Here is a 22,628-nt window from a genome sequence, read left to right as displayed (position 1 = left end):
TAAAATGTAGGTGATATTAACTTTTTTCCTTTGTATTTATATAGTAGTATGTAGAAACAAGTACCTGGGGTTGACATCCTTTGAAGTAGATATGCCTGTTCCACTATGGTATGAGTGGTGTTGACAACTGGCCAGTGTTGTCTTTGGTATGTAGTATGGACTCTTAGAGGTTTGTTAGCGTGCTAGGTACATATTTATTAAGAATTGTAGTGGATGACCAGGCTCTGTCTTTGGGGGGAAAAAAAAAGGAAAAAAAAATTTAAAATTGTTTTGTTTTATTTACCCAAACTCAGCAATGATTGTAAAGAATTAAATTTCATTTCATTACTCTTTAAAAAGCAGTTTCATTGAAGTATACTTTGTACATGAACTATTTGTATTTAAGTTGAGCTTTAATAGCTCTTTTTATATTCTGGACCCAAGCCCTTTATCAGTTACATTATTTCTTAAGTATTCTCTCAGTTTGTGGCTTTTTAAATTTTTTTTAGTGATATCTTTTGAGGTATTTGGTAGTTAGAATGAGAATGACCCCTGTGAGCTCATTGGTTTGAATTCATGGTTTCCAGTTGTTGGAACAGTTTCAGAAGGATTAGGAGGCTTGAGATTTCAAAAGATTCTTTGCAGTGTGTCACTGCCTCTTAGTTGTGGATCCAGATGTGAGCTCTCAGCTGTTCATGCTGCCATGCCCCCCCCCCTTTTTTTTTAAACCATTGTGGCCTCTTAGCAGTGAAACCATAAGTCAAATTAAATGCTTTCTTTTTTTAAGTTGCCTTGGTCTTAGTGTTTTTGTCAGAGCAACAGAAATGGTGGTATTTATGCAATTAATAGTTAATGGAAAAGGAGAGACATTTTGCTTAGTGTAGCCACTGATAAAGTGCCATTAGATCACCAAAATAAAAAACATAAATAGAAGCAGTTTTGGAAGAGGAAAGGACCAGAGAGTACAAGGAGGAGTACAAAAGGGTAGCAGGGGTGAACAGGATTGAAATATAAGTGACATGTAGGGAAATGTTCTAATGAAGCCCATTTATTATGTAATTAACATATGCTAGTAAAACATTTTCACAAGAATTGTAAACATTACAAAATAAAAAAGTGGTGCTTTTTGGCTACATATGAGAGGTGGGAAAAGGAGGATCAGGAGTTTGTGGCGAGCCTCAGGTATATATCAAGTTCAAGGCCAGCCTGGGTGACTGAGACCCTGTCTCTATAATGCAAACAGATACTTTTAGTGGCAGGTCTAAGAAATATATGCATGGCAGTAGGCTCTAAGATCCACTTCACTGTTTTCTTTGAAAAGTTTCATGATTTTTAAGTTCTTGCTTATTTGGGACAACTTAATAATGTGAAGTAAGTTTCTAGTTAATCTTTTCACATGTGGATATCTAGTTGCATCAGTATCTGGTTTGGTATCTTGTGATAATCAGCTGGTTGCAGATGAATGTGTTCATTTCTGGACTTTGAAGTTTGTTGTCATTGATCTCTGTCTTTGCTAGTACCATATGACTACACTTTCTGTTTTTCGTGTGTGTGTGCGTGCGTGTGTGTGTGTGTGTGTGTGTGTGTGTGTGTGTTTTCATCTCTGTTTAAGCTAGAGGTTGCTGTTGAATGTCTTCTATCACTCTCTACTTTACCTTTGAGAATCTTTGATTGTCCTGGAGCTTGTCAGACTGGCTGACCATCAAATTTTAGGGATCTAACTGCCTCTATCTTTCTATCGTTGGGATTATGGGCACATGTTGCAAAGGTTAAATTTATATGTGGGTGTTGGGGATCTGAACTCAGGTCCTCATGCTTAAATAGCAAGTACTTCAATAACTGAGCTATCTGAATGCCCCTTTCCTGATAATGATAGTTTTTCCTACTGTATTTTAATAGCCAAATAACAATAGCTTCCTTCTCTTGTCTACCTTCTTTTTTTCGGAATTGAGGATTGAATCTAGAATCCCACACTGCTAGCAACCACTCCATCACTAAGCTGTGTTCCTAGCTCCTTTTTGTTTTTTGTTTTTTGTTTTTTTTTTCTTTTTCTTTTGAAAGAGATGCCTAGACAGTTCTTGATCCTCCTGCTGTAGACTCATGAATAGCTGGAATTATAAACTTGGCACTATGCCAGGCAAACTATGTGATCATGTTTATTAAAACAATGCAGAAACCTAAAACCACCATGTTGATAGTAACTGGGTGAACATCTTCCCCATCATCTGTATAGATGTACTCAGACATGTGAATGTACACAGTCTTCACATTCCACACAGGGCAGCACAATTGCCCACACTTGATCTTACTGGGTTTTGACTTTTTCCTTTTTGTGAATACATTTACTGACAGCTTTAAAAGAGAACTGATAGTTTTTCTTAGGTACATTTGTAATTCTTTGAGATAGTTACTTATGAGATTAATTACTGGGTGTGTTTTGTTGGTAATGAAAGTAGAATTTACTTATTTTACTTTTGGGAAGATAACTTTAAAACAAATGTTCAAATGTGTATTGTATGAATGACATCCTGTGTGAAGCTTGAACAAAACTAATTCCCTAGTTGAATTTCAAACATAGGTTTTTAAAAAATCTGTTCTGAGTTTTAGTACTGTATAATCTTTTTTTTTTTTTTTTTTTTAAGCATTTGGTGACAAGAAGTATAGAGAGGACCAGAAAAATCTATAAATGTGTAGGGGGAGAGAGTTCTGTTTGTTATTGTGAAAACAACTCCTTCTGCATGCTCAGCTTACCTTGTGAATAGAGGAATGGCAGCCTTTGCTATATTGCATTTTGTGATTTACTCCCGTATCCCTGATACAGCCTAAGATAAGGTCCGAAACAGAGGGACTTTGGATAGTCAGGAAAAGTTAAATCCTGCTATCAGAAACTCCCCTGCTGTTCAGATTTTTTTTACATAGTATTTAGTATCATGAATATGTGGTTTAAAACTCCCCTATTCTCTCCTCCCCCTCCCTCTCCCCTCCCACTTCCTTCTCCTCTCTCCTCTCCTCCCCCTTCCTTCCCCCTCCTCTCTCCTCTCCTCCACCTCTTCTCCTCCCTCCTCCCCTCCCTTCCCTCATCCTCCCTCTTTTCTTTTCTTTTGGTGGCAGGATCTATGTGGCATGAAACTCACTATGTAGACCAAGCTGGCTTCAAACTCAGAAAGATCTACTGCCCTCTTGAGTGAGTTCTGCCATATCTGGCCCCAGATTACAGGTTTTTATTGTCCTTTTATGGAAAATTTAGAGAACATAAAACATGTTACATAAGAAGAAATGAAAGTGAAACTCTTGTTCTGGATTTAGCCAAGAGATGCCCTTTACCCAGCTGAATTGTAAAAACATCTTGTAAGCCTTGGCTTTGTTGGTTTAGTGGCAGCAATGTTAAGCATGAGGCCAAAGTTTAGCACACATGTGAACCGCTAAATATCTTGGCTGTGAGCATTTGTAGACCTAGTGCTGGTGAGGCAGAGACAGGCAGTTCTCCGGAGCTCATTGGCCAGTCAGCCTACCTGATTTAATGAACTCAAGATTCACTGAGAGATTCTGTCTTAAGAAACAAAAGTGTAGACATGTCAAGATGGCCCAGTGGCTAAAGGCTCTTGGCCTCCAATCTCCAGAACCCAGATCCAGATAATGAAAAGAGAGAACTGACTCCCCAAAATGTTCTCTACCTACATGCACACTCTGTGGAGTGAGTGCACACATGTGCAATAAATAAGGTATAGTAACACACACAAAAGATTTAAAAATGTGGTGAGGTATTGAGGGAGCTACCACATACATATGTGTATGCACCCCTATAATTTTTAAAGAGAACCAGAAATGGATTTTAGGACTTCTTATATCTGTCTTACCTGTTGATAGGAAATATACCAGAATGTTGGAGAGTAGGAATACTTTCAAAGAATAAAAAGTAATTTCACTGATGTACATGAGAAAGTATATAAATTAAGTTAGGGGATTAAAGAAATGGACTGAGATGGAGAGTTTTATTAATATCATCTGGGTAGGTTGGAATTATGGAATAAAAGGAACAGAGGAACAGCTTTATTATACAGGGAATATCTTGCAACAACAACAACACTGGCAGGCAGATCTCTGAGATCCAGGCCCTTCCAGGGCCAGCCAGGGCAACATAGTAAAACCCTGTCTCAAAAGAAGAAAACAGCCAGAAAAAACTTATCAGCTGTTCTTAGGTTCTTACATTGTTAAAATATGTGTCTGTTTTCTCTGTTCCTGGGAAGTCTCAAACTTTTCTTTGATATTTTAGAAAGTAATTGCTGTGTTGCAGGGGGTTGGGGGGGGTGGGGGAGGCACAGTGTTCTGGTTATTTAATTTTCAAATAGTTGCAGGTCATGAGGAGTGGGCTTGTTTGTTAAAATTCTCACTTAAAAATATACCTTCAGGGGGCTGGTGAGATGGCTCAGTGGGTAAGAGCATCCGACTGCTCTTCCAAAGGTCCGGAGTTCAAATCCCAGCAACCACATTGTGGCTTATAACCATCCGTAACAAGATCTGACGCCCTCTTCTGGAGTTTCTGAAGACAGCTACAGTGTAATTACATATAATAAATAAATTATATATATATATATATATATATATATATATATATATATATCTTCAGTCTGTCTCTCCTCAAAGGTCTTTCTCTCTGATAATGCTTTCAGAGCATATGAATATCTGTTTCCTAAAAACTTGGACCCAGATGCTTAGCATAGGAGTGGGCAGGTACTCTTAAAATGGCTGCTAATATTTATCTGAATAGTAGCTATTGATTATAATTAAATTATGTAACTCACATTTTAACATGTTCCAGGTTTTAGTACAAAAAAGGTAAGTAAATAATCCAGTAGGCAACATTGGCAATGATTTCCTAATTAGCTGTTGACTATATACAATTGCCTGTGGGTTTAAAAATACTTTGAAAAAAGATTAGAAAGTGGTTGGTTAACTTACAATAAATGGATAATTTATTATTGTATAAATATTGATGGACTGAGGATAAGAGAGATAGATGCTCAGCAGTTATGAGCACAGGCTGCTCTTCGAGAGGACCCAAGTTTCGTTCCCAGTACCCACATAGTAGCACACAACTATCACTAACTTTGCTTCCAAAGGCCCCAGTGTCTTCTAGCTTCTCTGCACCAGGCACACACTTGGTACAAAAATGTATGTGTAGGTAAAACACTTCTACATATACAATAAAATAATTTTTTAAAAAATCATTAATCATTAATCTTTTGTCCATTTAGCATAATTACCACTTTCCATATTTAGGATTTCCATATTTACTATACATATGTTTGAGATACAGCCTCATTGTGTAGTACAGTTGGCTTTGAATGGAATCATCCTGCCTCAGTCTCCTTCCGGTTAGCATTACAGATTTGTGCTCTTGGCCTAGTATTTTAATTTACAAGTTCAGGCTTAAGTAGTCAAAATATGAAATTAAGATGCTTCTTAGCAAGTAAAAACAAGAGGGCAAATAGAAGGCTCAAGCATGTACAGCAAATGAGATAGTTACAGTTGGAGAAGTTGGAGGAATTAGTGTGGTTTTTGTGGTTTTTTTAGTGGTATTGAGAGACCTCCTTTTTTTTTTTTTAAATTTTTTGATGTCGTAGATTAGCAAAACCTGTTTCTTAATGAATTAAGTTTCATTTCATCATGCATTCCTTTGTTACGATCAAATGAATGGTGTTTAAAATGCCTGTTTTTTTTGGGGGGGAGGAATAGTTTTCTTTTCCAGCTTAGGGGATATACCAATACAGAACTTCTCTTTTAAAAGTTATTTTACTAAATTTGAAGCACATGAAAATGTCTTTGGAAGTTGTTAGTGCTTGTGGTGTTTTTTTTTTTTTTTAAATATTTATTTATTTATTATATGTAAGTACACTGTAGCTGTCTTCAGACATTCCAGAAGAGGGAGTCAGATCTCGTTACAGATGGTTGTGAGCCACCATGTGGTTGCTGGGATTTGAACTCAGGACCTTCGGAAGAGCAATCGGGTGATCTTACTCGCTGAGCCATCTCACCAGCCCTTGTGGTGTTTTTTTAACAAGAGACAAACTCAGAAATCTTTCCTTCTCTAGCTTTCTCTGATGCTCTTTAGACACGATGAAATTATTTCTCATCTGTCTCCCCATACTGTTTAGCCACAGAGCTCTAGCATGGCATTTTATTTAATTACAGTTTTTGTAGCAGTCTGTTTCCATGTCATTTCATAGACCATGAACATCTTGAGGGCAGGCTTTCTTTTACTCAGCAGGTTTTGATTGCCTTGCATCTGGTGTATTGGAGGGCCCTTATTGACTTTGTTGAATTTTAAGTACTTTGTGTTTTAGATTATGTGACAAGGAATTTTATTTTGTTGCTATTTTTATATATTTACCTTTCTGAGTCCATTTTGTCTGTTCTCACCCTGGCTTGCCTGTAGACCGATCTTACAACATCTCTAAAATAACTGTTGAGACATGGCATTTTAAACAGCTTTTTAAAGCATTACTTTGATTGCTATTGAGACATGCAATAATAAATTATGTATTTCTGCAAAGTGATTGTGGCAAATGAGTTATTTTGGCAGTCTGGGAAAACCAGAACCCTATAAAGCCATTGTGGATACTTGGACTATTTTAGATAAAGTTTTTTTTTTTTTAATTACATTAATTTATAATAGAAATTATATGTTTGTCCAATTTTTTTCATTTATCTGATATATATATGTTAATATCTCATTTTCCCACACAAATCTTTTTAGCAGAATGATCAGTCTTTGTGACCTTAAGCATAGATAAGCCTCATTTCTTCAAGTCTCTTCTATCATGTTTGTTGCTTAGTCACTGATTCAGCATATACGTACACATACTGGAGTCTGCAGTGTACCAGAGACATTGTGCTTTAGGGAATGCAGTAATAATAAGTGGATTCTGATTTCAGCATTCATCAGAAAGAACGGAACATTTTCATGAGTTATGTAACAGTGGATCCTCAGCCCATACTTGAATATGTTCTTGACTTACTTTAGTACTGTCTTGTTTTCTAAATTTGTTATAACTATAGTCTTTTCTATTAATCTAGTTGTCTTAGTCAAAAGTTCCATTGCTGTGAAGAGACACCATGACTATGGCAGCTCTTATGTAAGGAAACATTTCATTGGGGCTTGATTGGAGTTCAGAGGTTTAGTTCATTGTCATCATATTAGGAAGCACAGCAGCTTGCAGGCAGACACGGTGATAGAGAATAGTTGAGAGTCCTACATTTTGATCTGCAGTCAGTAGGAAGAGAGATGGGAGGAAAAAAATACATTAAAAAAAAAAAAAACCCAAACAAAAAACAAAAATTGGGCCTGGCATGAGCACTTGAAACCCCAAAGCTCATCCCTGGTGACACACTTCCTCTAACAAGGCCTTCATACCTTCTAGTCCCTATCAAGTAATACCACTCTCTAATGACCAAGAATTCAAATCCGAGCCTATGGGGGGCGGCGGGCATTCCTATTCAAATTACCAAACTAGTGTTGACAGATTATTATGAACTTAGCTCTGTCTGTCTGTCTATATGAAATTTCAACAGTAACTCTTTTAGGATAAAATTTTTTTTGGAGGGGTTATTTTTGACCTGTGTGTTTCTGGAACCTGTTCCAGCATCAGGAAAAAAGTAAATGTTTAATCAGTATTGCTAATCATAGCATCAGTTCATTGAATTCTTTGTTTTGTTTTTGCTAAATGCTAAAAGTGCATTTTTACCAAAGCTCATTAATCCTTGCATAGTGCTACAGGAAAACTATTAATTCCATTTTCCATATCAGAAAATGTATGTTTCAGAATTGTTTGACCCTGTGCTGCAGGTAGCAGTTGTCAAAACTAAAATTTAGATTGCTTTAGGGCTAGTTCAGGGGCATAGGGCTCACCTGACATTTTTGAGGCCTAGAGTTTTAGCCCCATCACTGCAAAGAATTCAGACTGGAATCTAGCTGGTTTCAAAGTTTAGGTTAAATATTTTCCACCTTTATGTTGGTGCTGTTCAATATAAGTATGTATTGAATAGGGTACAAAAACTTGAAGATAAAAAGGCTCTTTCTGTCATTTGAGGCCTGTGGATTCCTGCTAGCAACAAGACTTGTGAAGGCAACTATGTCTGGAAAGCTGTGGTATTAAAGCCAGTTGTGCTTGAATAAGGGATCTCTGAAGCTCAATGGTGCACACAACTTTTCCCAACTAAACAAGAGTAATCCTGGAACCTGTAGTCTGGGCTCATGGAAGCAGTGGCATAAATGGTGCCCAGTTCACAAGCATCCTCTCTACTGCCATGGGACTGTGATGCTGAACCCTGCAAGGATTTAAATTATTAGAGAGTAAACCAATTAAAGTAGATTCGTGCTCTTTTGAAAATCAAATTTAGATAATTTTCATGAATTTGTCTTACTTCAATAATGTGACTGTTGTGCTTTGAATGTAAAATGTCTTCCACAGACTGAACACTGGTCCTAGGCTAGTGGTGTTCTTTGAAGAGATTGTGGAATTTCAGGAAGTGTAGTCAGTCTGGTGGGGGTAGGGTTGAGGATTGAGGGTTATCAACCGAGGTTTGTCACCCAAGTTCAGGCTACCATGAGCACCAGTGCCAAAGACAAGCCACTGCTGCCACCATGCACTTCCTGCCATTGGGGGTTTCACCATTTAAAATAGTGACAATAAAAAGTTTCTTCCTTTAGTTGTTTCTATCAGATACTTGTCATGATGAAGAGTCAGTGAGTTCTCACTTAGTACTTGCGGTTTGCCTACTCAAGTAAAGAGCACTGACAAGAAAAATAACAGATGCAAGAATAACTGTACAGCCAGGAAAGACTACTTGGGAATTGCAGAGATTTCAGTTCTCTGGTGGTTGGAGTCCAAGAGCAAGGCCTACTGAAAATGGGAGTAGCTTTAAGTTGAACTTTTAAGGGCAAAAATGTTTTAGAAGGAAGGTGTTGCTTTCCATGAGGAGGAGATGAATGTCCCATCTTGAAGAAGCCTGGCTGTTGGAGATGGTCATATCAGCCTTAAGAATGAGATTTTTCTAGAACCAGAGGTTCTTAACCATCCTAATTCTGCAACCCCTTAATACAGTTCCTCATGTTGTAGTATCACCCACCATAAAATTGTTTTTGTTGCTATTTCATAACTGTAATTTTGCTACTCTAATGCATTGAAATGTAAATATTGGTGTTTTCTGATGGACTTAGGTAACCTCTGTGGAAGGATGATATGACTCCCAAAGGGGTTGTGACCTACATTTTGAGAACCACTGTTTGAGACTATAAACACTAGTGTATATTATAGTCACTTGATCTTGAAAAGTGCAAATTCTTAGAAACAACTCAAGAATTTAAGAATTGGCATTTTATGCAGATTTAGATGTATTCAGTCCCTGGATTACTTGTTTAATTAACAAACACTAAACAGCATATGGAACACAGAATTTACTGAGCGCTTCATCAGTAACCACTCCATGATCCTGTCACTGCAGTCAAACTAATGGACAGATCTCTTACCCATTAAAAATTGATCCTGTCTCTCCAGAGCCTATCTGCCCTGTCAAAGCTCCAAACAACCACTTTTGTTGCTGTGATAAAATAATACAACCCAAAACACTTGTAGTAGAAAGTTTATTTATAGCTTAAAGTCCATAATAGTCACAGCAGATGACTGGAGCTGGAGGCTAGTGATCACATACTGTTGGCATACCAGGAAAACAGGGAGTGTAACTACAAGTGGGGTGAGGCTATAAACACTGGAAGCCTGAGTATATAGCTGAGCATAAAATTGTTAAAAGATATACAGTGTTTTTTAGTTAATACAGTGTTATGATTGTGTGGTGACAGTTTATAATCTCATTGGATGCTATTTGATATTGTCAGATTTCGTAGTTATTTGTTCATGTGTGTCTGTATTATGCCACATGAGTACAGGTGCCTATAGAGGACAGGAGGACATTGTGTTCCCTGGAATTGCTCTTATAGGCAGCCTGATGTGGGTGCTTGGAACTAAACTCCCATCCTATAGAAGAGCTAGTAAATGCTCTTAACCACGGAACTGTCTAATAGTGTCAGATATCTTAATTTTTTATTCAGTCTAATGGTTGTAAAATGTCAAAACCAAAGATATTGTTTCTACTTGTTTATTTTTTTTAAGTATGCATGTTTAAAACCTTTTTTTTAAACTGTGGTTCATTTTGAAAACTAATTTTATTTATTATTCTATCCTACAAATAATTAGCAGGGGTTTTTAGATACTAGATACTAATCCTTCCTCAGGTATATGCATTGTATCTTATAGTTCAGTGATTTACTGTTTGGTTTCTTTGAAGTGTCATGTTAAACAGTTTTTCTTGTTTGTTTGTTTGTTTCTTTTGAGACAAAGTCTCACCTTGTATTCCAGGCTGCTTTAAACTCATAATTGTTTTGCCCTAGGCTTTAGCTGTGGACCACCATGTTAATCTTAGAAGTTCTTGATAATTAGTTTGATTAAAGTGTTTTCATTGATAGGTAGTGCTTTTTGTAATTCTGTGAGCACCTTGCTGTGTCTACTTTGGGACCATAAAGAAGTATTCTGAATTTCATTCCAAAAGTTGGGATTTTTCTGTGTGATTAAATCCCATAGGTTTTATTTTTTATTTTATTTTTTATGATATAGTATAGGCACTTTTTTTTCTTATGTGAATACTCCCCTTAAAAACTGATCAACAGTCTTCTTTCTTCAGTGATCTACATGTGCAAGCACATGCTTCCATCCTATTTTATATGTAGGTATGTGCTTGTTCCTAGCGTGTGTATTCTGCTTTTCAATCTTTGTATTTTCTTTGTGTTGCTAGTTTGTTTTCTTACCAGTACCATGATGTCTACTCTAGATTATTTTATATCCTGAAATCTGTTTGGACAAGCTTACATACTTGATTCCTTGGACATTTTGATTGTTCTCGAATTTTTTTTCATACAAATTTAAGAATTTAAGTTCAAAAAAATCCTTTTGCAATTTTGGTTAAAAATGTCTTTAGGCTGGGCAGTGGTGGCATACACCTAATTCCAGCATTCAGGAGGCAGAAGCAAGCATGGATCTCTGTGAGTTCAAGGCCAGCCTGGTCTACAGAGCTAGTTCCAGTACAGCCAAAACTGCCCGGAGAAACACTCTCAAAAAAACAAAGTCAACCAATCAAACAAAAGTCTTTAGTATTTATGTGAATTTGGGAGACTCTATTTATATATATATCAGTTGCTATCATGATAGCCTCTCTCTTATGGACTTGGCCTCATTGCCTGTGGCTTTTTACCTCTATGCAGATAATTGCTCAGCTTTTGTTACATTTATTCCTTGTTCCAATTTTAATGTAAATTCGTATATGGAAATAATTCTTTCTCTTTTGTAGTTGAGATAAGGATGATAGGTATTCTTGTATTGGTAATATATTCATATCAAATGCTTGAGGTCTAAAGTAGTGTCTTTTTTTTTGTTTTTGTTTTTTGTTTTTTTACTTTGTAAGTAGTTCTGATAGTGGGAACCAAAGGTTTTAGTTTTTCTTTAAGGTGGGGGTGGGGTGGGATGGGGTGGGGGAATTCTGGAGAGATGGCTTAGCACATACTGCTTTTACAGTACTTTTGTAACCTCCACGGAAACCTGCATAAACATGGTATATATAAGCATGCACACGTAAATAAAAAGAAAGTAATTTAACATTTTCAACCTTTTCCTCTTAACTTTTCACACCAGTTGTGACTTGAAATGTTACATAGGAACAGGGGTTAGACAGTTTTGTCTTGCTTTAGGTCTTAAGGGGAAAGCTTCTACTGTTTTTTTTTTTTTTCCTTACTCCCTCCTCCCCCCATTAATTTATTTATTTTACATCATGATCACAGCCCACTCTCCTCCCAGCCCGCCCCCCCCCCATAGCCCCTTACCCCAACCCCTTCCTTTTCTCAAACTCTGTGAAGGGGAGTCCTCTTCTGGGTACCAACCCACCCTCGCACATCAAGTCACTGCAAGACTAGGTACCTCCTCTCCTTCTGTGGTCAGACAAGGCAGCCTAGTTAGGGGGCAGTATCCACAGGCAGGCAGCAGAGTCAGCGACAGCCTCTGCTCCAGGTGTTGTTGAAGACCAAGCTGGGGGAGCCTAGGTCCAACCCATGTATTGTTTTTTAAGAATTATGTTTATATTAGACTTTTGGTTGAATTAGATGACTTTATTGTTGCAAATTTTATTTTACTTAATATATTTTGTTTTACCATAAAGTGACTATATTTCTTATTTTTAATTTTATTAGATATTTTCTTTATTTACATTTCAAATGCTATCCCGAAAGTTCCCTATACCCTCTCCCCACCCTGCTCCCCTACCCACTCACTCCCACTTCTTGGCCCTGGCGTTCCCCTGCATATAAAGTTTGCAAGACCTAGGGGCCTCTCTTCCCTAGTCGGCCTTCTTCTGCTACATATGCAGCTAGAGACACTAGCTCTGGGGGTACTGGTTAGTTCATATTGTTGTTCCACCTATAGGGTTGCAGACCCCTTCAGCTCCTTGGGTACTTTCTCTAGCTCCTCCATTGGAGACCCTGTGTCCAGTCCTATAGCTGACTGTGAGCATCCACTTCTGTATTTGCCAGGCACTGGCATAGCCTCACACAAGACAGCTATATCAGGGTCTATATTTCATTTGAGGTAATTTATACAATTATTTTATCTTACTTTTTTTACTTTGTTAATTGGGTAAAGATAGGCTGAATTCACTTTGCATTCCTGAAATAAGCCAGATCTTTTGTCATAAATTAAAAACAAAGAAAAACTCTGAATTTAAAAATCAAACTAGCATTTGGAATTATTACAGAACAAATGCAGTTTTGCATACTCTACATATTTGAGTAGCTATTTGATTTGTTACTTAATTGACCCTTAGGAAAATGCTGTTTTCTTTGTATATGGAATTTAACTGTGTTTACTTGTCAGTGCCTTTTATTACTCATTATGTCATTAAACTTGAATCATGTGTTTGGATTTTATAAGGGCACTTGAACATATCAGGTTGATCTAAACACTGAACTTCTCAAAATTTGAATTTATAGAGCTTCAAAGCATGTGTTTTGTGAGAATATATCTTAGCTCTGCTTGTCTGATTGAAGCGCCTCCTCCAGAAACCATTGTATAGTCTTTGGTTTATTGATGTGTACTCTAAAACATTTCTGAGTTGAGATTATCAGAAAAGTCCCACTGTCAAGTATCTACACACCTGTAATCCCAGAACCAGAAAGACATAGACAGGAGGATCCCTGGGGCTTGATCAGGTTGAAAACAAAATCTTAGTTTGTAAAGATTATATAGATAAATAATGGGCTAACTTTTGGCATTGCACATGTGCCAGGGTGTGGTGGCTAGTTTATATCAACTCAACAGCTAGGGTCATTGGAGAAGAGAGAACCTCAGTTGAGAAAAAGTCTTCATAAAATTGGCCTGTAGTCAAGCCTGAGGGGCACTTTCTTAATTTGTGATTGATGGGGAAGGGTCCAGCCCATTTTGGGTGAGGCCACTTCTGGGTTCTATAAGAAGCTTGCTGATCAGGCATTAGGAACAAGCCTGAGAGCAGCAACCCTCCATGGCCTCTATCAGCTTCTGTCTCCAGGTTCCTGCTTTGTTTGAGTTTCTGTCCTGACTTCCTCTGTTGATGAACTACAGTGTGGAAATCAAGCCAAATAAACCCCCTCTTCCCCAGCTTGCAATTGGTCGTGGTATTTCACTGCAGTAATAGAAACCCTAAGACACCAGGCAAGTACTCTTGGAGCTGAGATTAGCTACTTGGATGAGATCATGTGTGAGTGCGTGTGCATGTGCCTGTGTGTATGTTTTTGACTTGAAGGTCTTTATATTTTCTAGATATTGATTCCCTGAGTAATGGATAGTTGGTAAAATTTTTCTTCCATTTTGTATGCTATTTTCTCTTTTTGGGACATGGTTTGATTCTGTAGCGTATGCTCCTGGAACTCACTGTGCTATTCAGGCTGACCTCAAACTCATGGCAATCTTTCCACCTCAACCTCCCAGGTGCTTGAATTACAGGTCTATACTTCCACACCCAGCAAATATTTTGATACTGTCAATTTAAAAATACTAAAATATACTTGAAAATTAAAATTGATAATAATTTCCCCAAATACTCATTGGTTCCAAGGCCACTCCTGTAGATACCAAAATCTACAAATGCAAGTTCCTTGCATAAAATTGCATAGCATCTGGAAGTCATTTATATAATATAGTTTAAATGATGTATAAATTATGAATAATACCTAATACAGTATAAATGCTACATAGTTATACCTTATCATTGTAATAACCACAAGGAAAGCTGTATACATTTAAAACATAAACAATTTTTGTCATCCATGAATAGTTTTCATCCTAGATTGTTAGGCTCCACAGTTGGTTGAACCTTTGTATACAGAATCCATGGCTATATTTTATATACCTTGATATTTTATGTATCTATTTTTCTAGCAAGGAGGGTGCTCTTAATGTAACCTTCCCTTATGATAAGGTCATTGTATAGAAGTAATCATGGCATAAAATGCATTCATGTCAAGATTTTTATTCAGAAATTTGAGCGCTGGTGTATCTTCAACTGTTATTTTTAACAGTATAATAATACTAATGGGATGAAATAATATATATCTTATTCTATTTTTAATGATAAAATAAGACCAGTTATGACCATGTTCAATAAAACATTTTCATTAATCATCATACATTCTTTGAGATTATATTTGCTGTTTTACAAATAAAGTAAACTTATGTGCAAGTGTTCCCTTTACACACAGTGAAACACTCAACAAAATATTAATTTAAATAATTGAGACTCAACTTTAGTCTACTTATTCCAGAACCCATGCATTAAATCATGCTGTAGTACTTCTAGTTTATTTTTAGGGAGTGTGTGTGTGTGTGTGTGTATGTGTGTATTTACTGTTTTCTCTACCTTTTCGAAGTTATTGTAGGTTTTCCTCCTGATTATGAATATTAAAGCACTTATTTAAACATTGGTCTATCCTTTACTTTTAGTTAAATTTATTTTTGTGTGTAAGAGTCCATGAAGTTCAAAAGGGTGTTGGAGTCCCTGAAGCTGGACTTACAGGTGGTTGTAAGCTGCCATGCGCTTTCTGGTGCCAAACCCAGGTCTTCTGTAGTAACAGTAAAGCACTCTTAACCACTCAGCATCTCTCCAGGACTTACTTTAGCCTTAAATACCTGGTAACAGCTTTCTATCATGAATTTCTTATCACCTTTAAATTTTAATATATTACTCCAGTAGTCAATACAAAAATATTTTTGAGATTTAGTTCTGAAAAATAAGCTATAATTCATCCACAATATACTGGCTGCAAAGGGTCTCAGTTTTCCATGAGATTATTCTAATATTACTTATTTAAGAAATCTTTCATTGTATTGTACAATCGCAATACCTTCCTCCTCTAGAATATTCTTTTTTTTTAAACATGCTTTTTAATACTTGGTTTGTATTATACTAAGTGGTACTTGGATTACCCAACTTAAATATTGCCTAGTATTTATTACTTGATGTTTGTTCCAAAGGTAAATATACTTGCTGGTGTTTTATCAGATATTGGTTCATTAAGAGCTTGACAATATGACTTCAAATTTCCTTATGGTTTTATTTATGCGGTTCTGGTTTGTCTCTGTGGTTTATTAAAGTGGCTAGCCAAGAAGCCACTTATTTTTGGGTAGCTGCAATAGTTGTTAGGGAAAGTAGCTTGTTTTTGCAAGAAAAAGAAAGTAAAACGGTTCATTCCATTAGTATTAATAACATTGATCCAAGAAGCTTTCTTGTGGATAACCAGTGATGTTAGACTTTGATCATGAGTGGCTCACATATGTAGGTGGAAATGAATGATTTAGAATTAATTCTGTAATACATTTTAGATAGTGGGAAGTTCTGAGACAGAGGTTTCAAATCAATGGATTAATAACTAAAGATAGTTTGCAGAGTATTTTGTTTGCTTTATTATTGGATAAAACATACAAATGTGTGCAACACCCTAGTTAGCACTTCTACTTAAAGTAGTCACAGCTGACTTGTGACTTAATGTAGAACCTCAAGAGTTTGTAGATTTAATACAACTAATGGGATGAGGCTTTTAGAGTAGGACATGGAGTGCAAAGGAACCCAAAATTTAACTGAAGAACCTGGAAAAGCTGATTTGTCACATGAGATGGAGGTTGCTTCAAGTAGATCAAATTTGAGTAGTAAAAATGAAGAGCTCAGTTTGGGACATGTAAAGTGAGACTATCTCTTGGAAAAACTGAGTAGGTGGTCAAAGGGTGAGTACCAAGTTAGAGAGACCCAATGTGAAAGCTTGAGCTGTCTAGCTGTTGAGAAAAATTGTGAGACAGAATGAGATCCTGAAGGGAGCAGAGAACCTAAGACTATGCCCTTGGTATGACAGTTTCCAGAGTTTGAAGGAAGAGGAGATCAAGAAAGGAGATTAAGGACTGTCCAGTGATGTAGGATGGTTTAGAAGGGAAATAACCTGGTTTGACCTCAGAAAAACATTACAAGACAGACAGGCTTGTGTGCAGGGATCTTTTTTCAGTTCTGTTACTAAGAAATAGTTGGAAGGTGAGGAAAAGTAAAACGGGAAGGAAAGACTATTCAAAGATGCATTATTGAGTAGATCATCTGCGAGCAACTGACTCACTCTTGAAGAAGTCTTTGAAAAGAAAGGAAAACTATGCCATCAAATAGGAGCCAAGGAGAGTATTTATCTTTCAGATCTCTCCTGTTGGTCAAAAGTTGTCTATAATGTTAACACTTTCACTTTCTATGTTTGTTTGTCTCTCTGGATTCAGAATTTTATGGACATTTCTTAGGCAAAATATCATAGAGTCAATGAGCCACAGAAAATGCAATTGAGATTCCATTGGAGTAAGATATCCTGTGTTGCCCACTTGCTGTGCCATCTCTTAGATGGTGGTCATAATCACAATAGATGACTAGCAGAAATCAGTAGAAAAAGGCTCATTCCCATATTCTTGGTCTTCCTTCCTTTTAGCTAGCACTGCAGAGGCTGATTCCTGAGCGACTTGGCCTTCTTCTCCAAGGGTCAAGTTGCTTTAGTTGATTTATCCTTTTTGTGGCATAATTGCAGTAGCTGCTGGCTTAGTTGGCACTGGATAAGAAAAGACACTAATTCTCATTACTAGGTCATTGGTATTTGCCCTCTTGTTTGCACTATGAAGTGGTATCCATAGGGCTTTATGGTTGTTAGGATTTGTTTCTTGCCCATTCTTTACCTCTTCTACCCATGGTAAGTAAGTTTAACACACTGTTCCAAAGTAAGGAGTTGAAATAGCCAGACAGCAGTCAATTCTGAGAGTTCCGCAGAGCTGTCCTGTATCCCCTGTAGAAGGCCCTTTCTTTCCCACCCCTGCTCCCCTTTAAAACAAACAAACAAAAAACCAACTGATTTGGAAGACTTAAGCGAATGGACTTTCTTTGCAGTTTTTGCTTCCTTCCATCTGTTGACTGACTTAATTAAAATCAGAGACACATTTTAGCATGTAGGGGACGGTGTTAAGCATAAGATCATTTGCCATCTGGGAACACAGTGCCACATGTCCTCAAGATGCTACCCAGTAATATTTCATGGAAATTGTGTTTTTTAAACCCAGGACTCCTGAGTTATAAAATAAACTATCAAAGAAAGAAATTTCCACATAAAAGTCAGCAGTTAGATAATTTTATATGTGACATAAGCAGTTACAATGGTTATCTTACAGGTGTTCTTAGTTGCAAAATTATAATAAAGTCATTTTGAAGTGGTAAAACCCACTTGAAAGCACATTGTGGCTTAACTTTGGTTTTTGCCAAATCTGCCAGTAGCAAATGATGGGCTGTTATCATGGAATGTGTGTTTTAATACCTCGAATAAGACAGGCATTGAAGACTTTCTCACCAGGTGAGCTTCAACTATGGTAAGAAGTACAAATAGGTCCCTTTGGCCCCTGTGATAAGGATACAGAGAAATTTCCAATTGTGTCTCTCTTGTTAACTTTTTCATATTCTATGATGAGTATTGAGTTGTGTTTAGTATACTGAGTGTCTTGAAGGCTACATCCTTGCTGTTTGGTCATTTATTTATGCTCTTATAGAGCTAATATGATACTTACTTATAGTAGGCCCTTCATATACAGTGGTTGAATTCATCCAAGGAAATACACATGTTACATACAACATTTCATGAATGTATGGTGTGGTATGTATATGTAATATGTGTGCTTTTTTGTGTAGGTGGTTGTGTGTGTATATGTAGAGGCTAGAGATCAAAGTTGGGTAATTTTCCTCAACTACTCTTGAGAGAGAGAGAGGTGTGTGTGTGTGTGTGTGTGTGTGTGTGTGTGTGTGTGTGTGNGAGAGAGAGAGAGAGAGAGAGAGAGAGAGAGAGAGAGAGAGAGAGAGAGAGATGTGTGCGAGTCTTTAACTGAACCTGAAGCAATTTGGGTAGGCTGGCAGTCTGGTGAGCGTGAAAGAGTCTCTGTGTTCCCTTCTTCTCTAACTCTGGGATGAGAAGTCAGATACCACTATGTTTGGCTCTCTATGTGGTTCTGGGGAACATGGGTACTTATAGTTGAGGTTAGTTGTAATGACTTATTTAGAAGTATAATGATGTTTTAGACTCTTCTTCCCTTTCTCTTCTTTAAACAGATAGAAGGACAAGGACAGAATCACCAGCACTGGCTGAAGGTAAATATGTCTTTGGGGGAAATGATTGTTGAGACATATGTGAAATATAAAATAAATACCAACCTATATTAAGAAAATATCATTTAGGGAAAAGTTTTTTTTTATATATTGAAGTTAGTATAAAACTTACTAAAAGTATATGTAGATAATATTGTATAATTTCTGTCTTAGGGAGTAATGGGGAACATATAAATTAATTAGAACTTCTACTGATGGCCCTTCAAGTAGAAGAGGTATATGTTTTCTTTTGGATTCCTTTCTCTATAACCAGTAGAATTGATCAATAAAAGTTCAAGATATAACTTTAATAGTATAATAAGTGAGAGGGGGAAAATATGGTACCTATACATTGAGAATTAGAGAGAAAGAAACTTTTATACATCATCTTAAATAAGAATTCTATCTTGTTGTTAGTTTTAGTCCTTTAAGAAAAATGTCTGAAGGTTTCAGTGAGATGGCACAGGGGGTGAGAGTACTTGCTGTGAGTCTGAATGTGAGTTGGAGTTCCAGAACCTAAACGGAAGAAGCAAATGACTAGTTGTGACAAGGTGTCCTCTGACTTCCAGGTGCACACTCAAACATACATATGTACATGGACCCATGCATATTAAATAGCAAAGATTAAGTAAAAATGTTTAAAAATCTTAGAAGTAGTGAATGCTAAACAATTGCCATTAAAGGGTCTTGAGTACATAAATATTTGTAATCATTTGATTATTTATTTTGCCAATATTTTACTTTCAGAAATGTGTAGATATTTTAAAATCTTAGTTTTATAGGTGTACTTTGTGGTTTTCTAGTTAAAAATTTGTTGTAAAAATCTTATTTTTATTTTAAAAATTTAAGGTATTTTAAAATATCTAATATTTAAATGTTTAAATAATTAATATTTTAAGATAAATATTTTATCTAATGTCCTAATGAGGACCCCTCAGAATTGTCATTATTTCCCTGATCTGTCACCAGTTGTCATGCTAAGGGCATCTTTTGTAATCTGTAGGAGCCTGTGACCTCTGACCCACAGTAATGGTCCTAATGACTCATGCTTATGTGAGGAACCCAGTTAAATTGAAATACTGTCACAAATATGCAGATTATGGTAGGCTAATCTGTCCTTTCACCAGATTATAAATTTTAGAACAGCAGTTCTCAACCTGGGGGTTGTGACCTATTCACTTGGTTGCTTAAACCTATTGAAAAACACAGATATTTTACAGTTCGATACATAACAGTAGCAAAATTACAGTTTTGAAGTAACAATGAAAATAACTTTATGTTTGGGGTCACCACACATGAGGAACTATATTAAAGGGTTGCAGCATTAGGAAGGTTGAAAACCACTTCTGTAGAATAACTGCTAACTACTGTAAAAATATTTGTAATTTTAATTAGTAACAAGTTCATGGAAACTACTTTTGCTATAACTTGTTGACTATAATCTTTATTAAAAGACTTGCTCATTTTTCATGTAGAAGTTGGTAAAACGTTTCCTGTTCAGTTTCATAGACATTGCAGTCTCTGAGCAGTGAGAAACCACATCCTCCTTCCTTTCTCATTCTTCTTCAGTGAGTGTAGTTTTCCTGGTCCTATATAACTGATCTTAAAAGAAAAGAGCTGCCTGGTATGGTTGTAAAGACTGTAGACCCAGCATTCTGGAGGTTGAGACAGGAGAGGAGCTTTGCAAATTTGTGGCTAGCAGTTGAGGTACAGATAGAGAGACCTTGTCTCCAATGAAGAGGGTGTGTATGTCCATTCCTTTGAAATACCCTACTAGTATAGATTAGAAGTTTGTGAAAAGGCTTTGAAGACAATTATTCTATTTGCTGGTCAATAACAACGGAAACAATATGTTTTGGAAAAGAATGTTTGATAGGCACTTTCAGGTTCAGGGAGTGGAGATGTATGGCAATTTGGTTGATTGCAAAAGCACCACCAACATTAGTTTTAAAGGGGCCACAGTTGTATTATGGTGATACTGAGTTCTTTCTGTAAGTATGATCTGGCTTCAGTACTGCCTCTTAAAGATGTTCTTACAAAATGCAGTTCCAGGTTTCTTAAACACTACTGTTCCACTAGTTGCTGGTTTGACCTAAATCACTTAATTTCTCTAGTTGTTAAGTTTCTTTCACAAGATTCAGAAGTTGAGTTTTTCCCAACATTTCACACATTCTTTACTTGATATGCATGCTTCTGTCCTCTTTCATTTATGTTCTTTTCTTTTTTTATCCCTCCCAGCAACTTTGAACATATGGTAGGAATAGTAAAACAATAAATGAGTTAAACTTTGGTATATATATATATATATATATAATCTACTTACATGCTATATAAGATACATTAAGATATATGTGTGTGTGTTGTGTTATTACAACTTTAAAAGCTGTAATACTCAGTGACATACTTCGTCAAATTTATATGATATATGCATATTATATTTGGTCTTATGATGGTTTTAAATTATTTAAAATTCTATGCTATTAAGAAAATACATTTTTAGTTTTTGTCTATAAATTTGCCTTTAAAAAAAAATAGAAGCACCAGCATTTACATTGTTACTTTAAATGCCTTGGAATTTGAGGCTTACCTGGGCTACATAGTGAATCCTGTCTCAAATAAAATAAAATTTACCCAGGGAGTTTGTTTATACTCTTAAAATGAAGTAAGACAGTATTTTTTAAACTGATATAATGAAAAAAACAATGTATTTATTTGTAATTACCACCTACTTGACAATGTAACCTTGTAATGATGGCCACTGCCAGAGTCCAATTAGCATTGTAAGAGATAATGATTCATAAAACTATTTAAGTACTGTCTTAGTTAGGGTTTCTATTGCTGTGAAAGAGGTACCATGACCAAGGCAACTATTATAAAGTACAGTGTTTAATTGGGGCTGGTTTACAGGTTCAGAGGTTTAGTCTATTATGAAGGCAGGAAGCATGGCAGCATCCAGGCAGGCATGGTACTAGAGGAGCTGAAAGTTCTACAGCTTGTTCAGAAGACAAACAGAAGACTGCTGTCTTTCAGGCAGCTAAGAGGAGGCTCTTAAACCCCACCCCTACAGTGCCACATTTCCTGTTGCAATGGCTGAAATCTAAATAAGTTCTACAAAGAACATTTAAACAGTAGCTGGAGAGCTACTTGGATGCTACAGGGGAAATTCAAACTATGATAAAAATGGCTATGATTGATTGAGCCTCCCATTTTAGCATGGATGGTCCCTTCCCTGGTTTAAGATTATTGGGTACCATGATTATTGGTAACCAAATGTAAAAACCATTTGATGTGTTTTAGACCTTACAGGGATATTAACTTAAGAACCCTTGATCCACAATAGAAAATAAGGGACACCTGACTTAATAGAATACTTTATCTCTTAATAGAAATTATGAGGAGAAGAAGAAAGTGGAAACACAATTTAAAGATCTCACTGTTTCAGCCATAGTGAAGTTAGCACTGGACTTTTATTCCTACTTGGGAAATTCTGGCAGATTTCTGAGCTCCTCTCTCTTTTATTCCTAAGAAGTCTAAGGGCATGACATGGAATGTTGGTATGGAGTAGACAGTAATGTCTCTGTAGACCTTATTCTCCATTCAAAAACTAGAAAAAATGTTATTATTGATAATGTTGTTATTACTTATTTTGGCCCTTGCTATAATGTTTATTTATAAACATTTTCACCACTATTGAAGATGATGAGTTTGGTGATGGGAAAGAGCTTCATGGAAAAGTCTTATAGTCTCTGACAGTTTAGTATCTTAGCAGTAAACATTACTCTCCAGCCTTGCTTTTGATTTGTACAATCTTTGTGGAATTGGTACTTGAATGATAATTTCATAGGTAACACACTTTACAAGCTTATTTCTTTTTTTTTTTT

At 36.4% G+C, this 22,628-nt stretch overlaps 1 protein-coding gene across 4 annotated transcripts in view; it reads left to right on the top strand.

The window, feature by feature from the left end:
• Fam49b (family with sequence similarity 49 member B) overlaps positions 1–22,628 on the top strand; it is a 132,634-nt gene that overhangs the window by 67,352 nt on the left and 42,654 nt on the right. For all 4 annotated transcript variants that reach the window (XM_029531121.1, XM_021216917.2, XM_021216915.2 and 1 more), the window contains one exon: positions 18,712–18,750. The gene's annotated coding sequence lies outside the window, so the exon portion shown is untranslated. The remainder of the gene's footprint in view (positions 1–18,711; positions 18,751–22,628) is intronic.

This window comes from Mus pahari, chromosome 17 (genome assembly GCF_900095145.1).
Source record: "Mus pahari chromosome 17, PAHARI_EIJ_v1.1, whole genome shotgun sequence".
Taxonomy (NCBI): Eukaryota; Metazoa; Chordata; class Mammalia; order Rodentia; family Muridae; genus Mus; species Mus pahari.
Note: the sequence above shows the minus strand (reverse complement) of the source record. Positions and strands in the feature narration are given on the sequence as shown.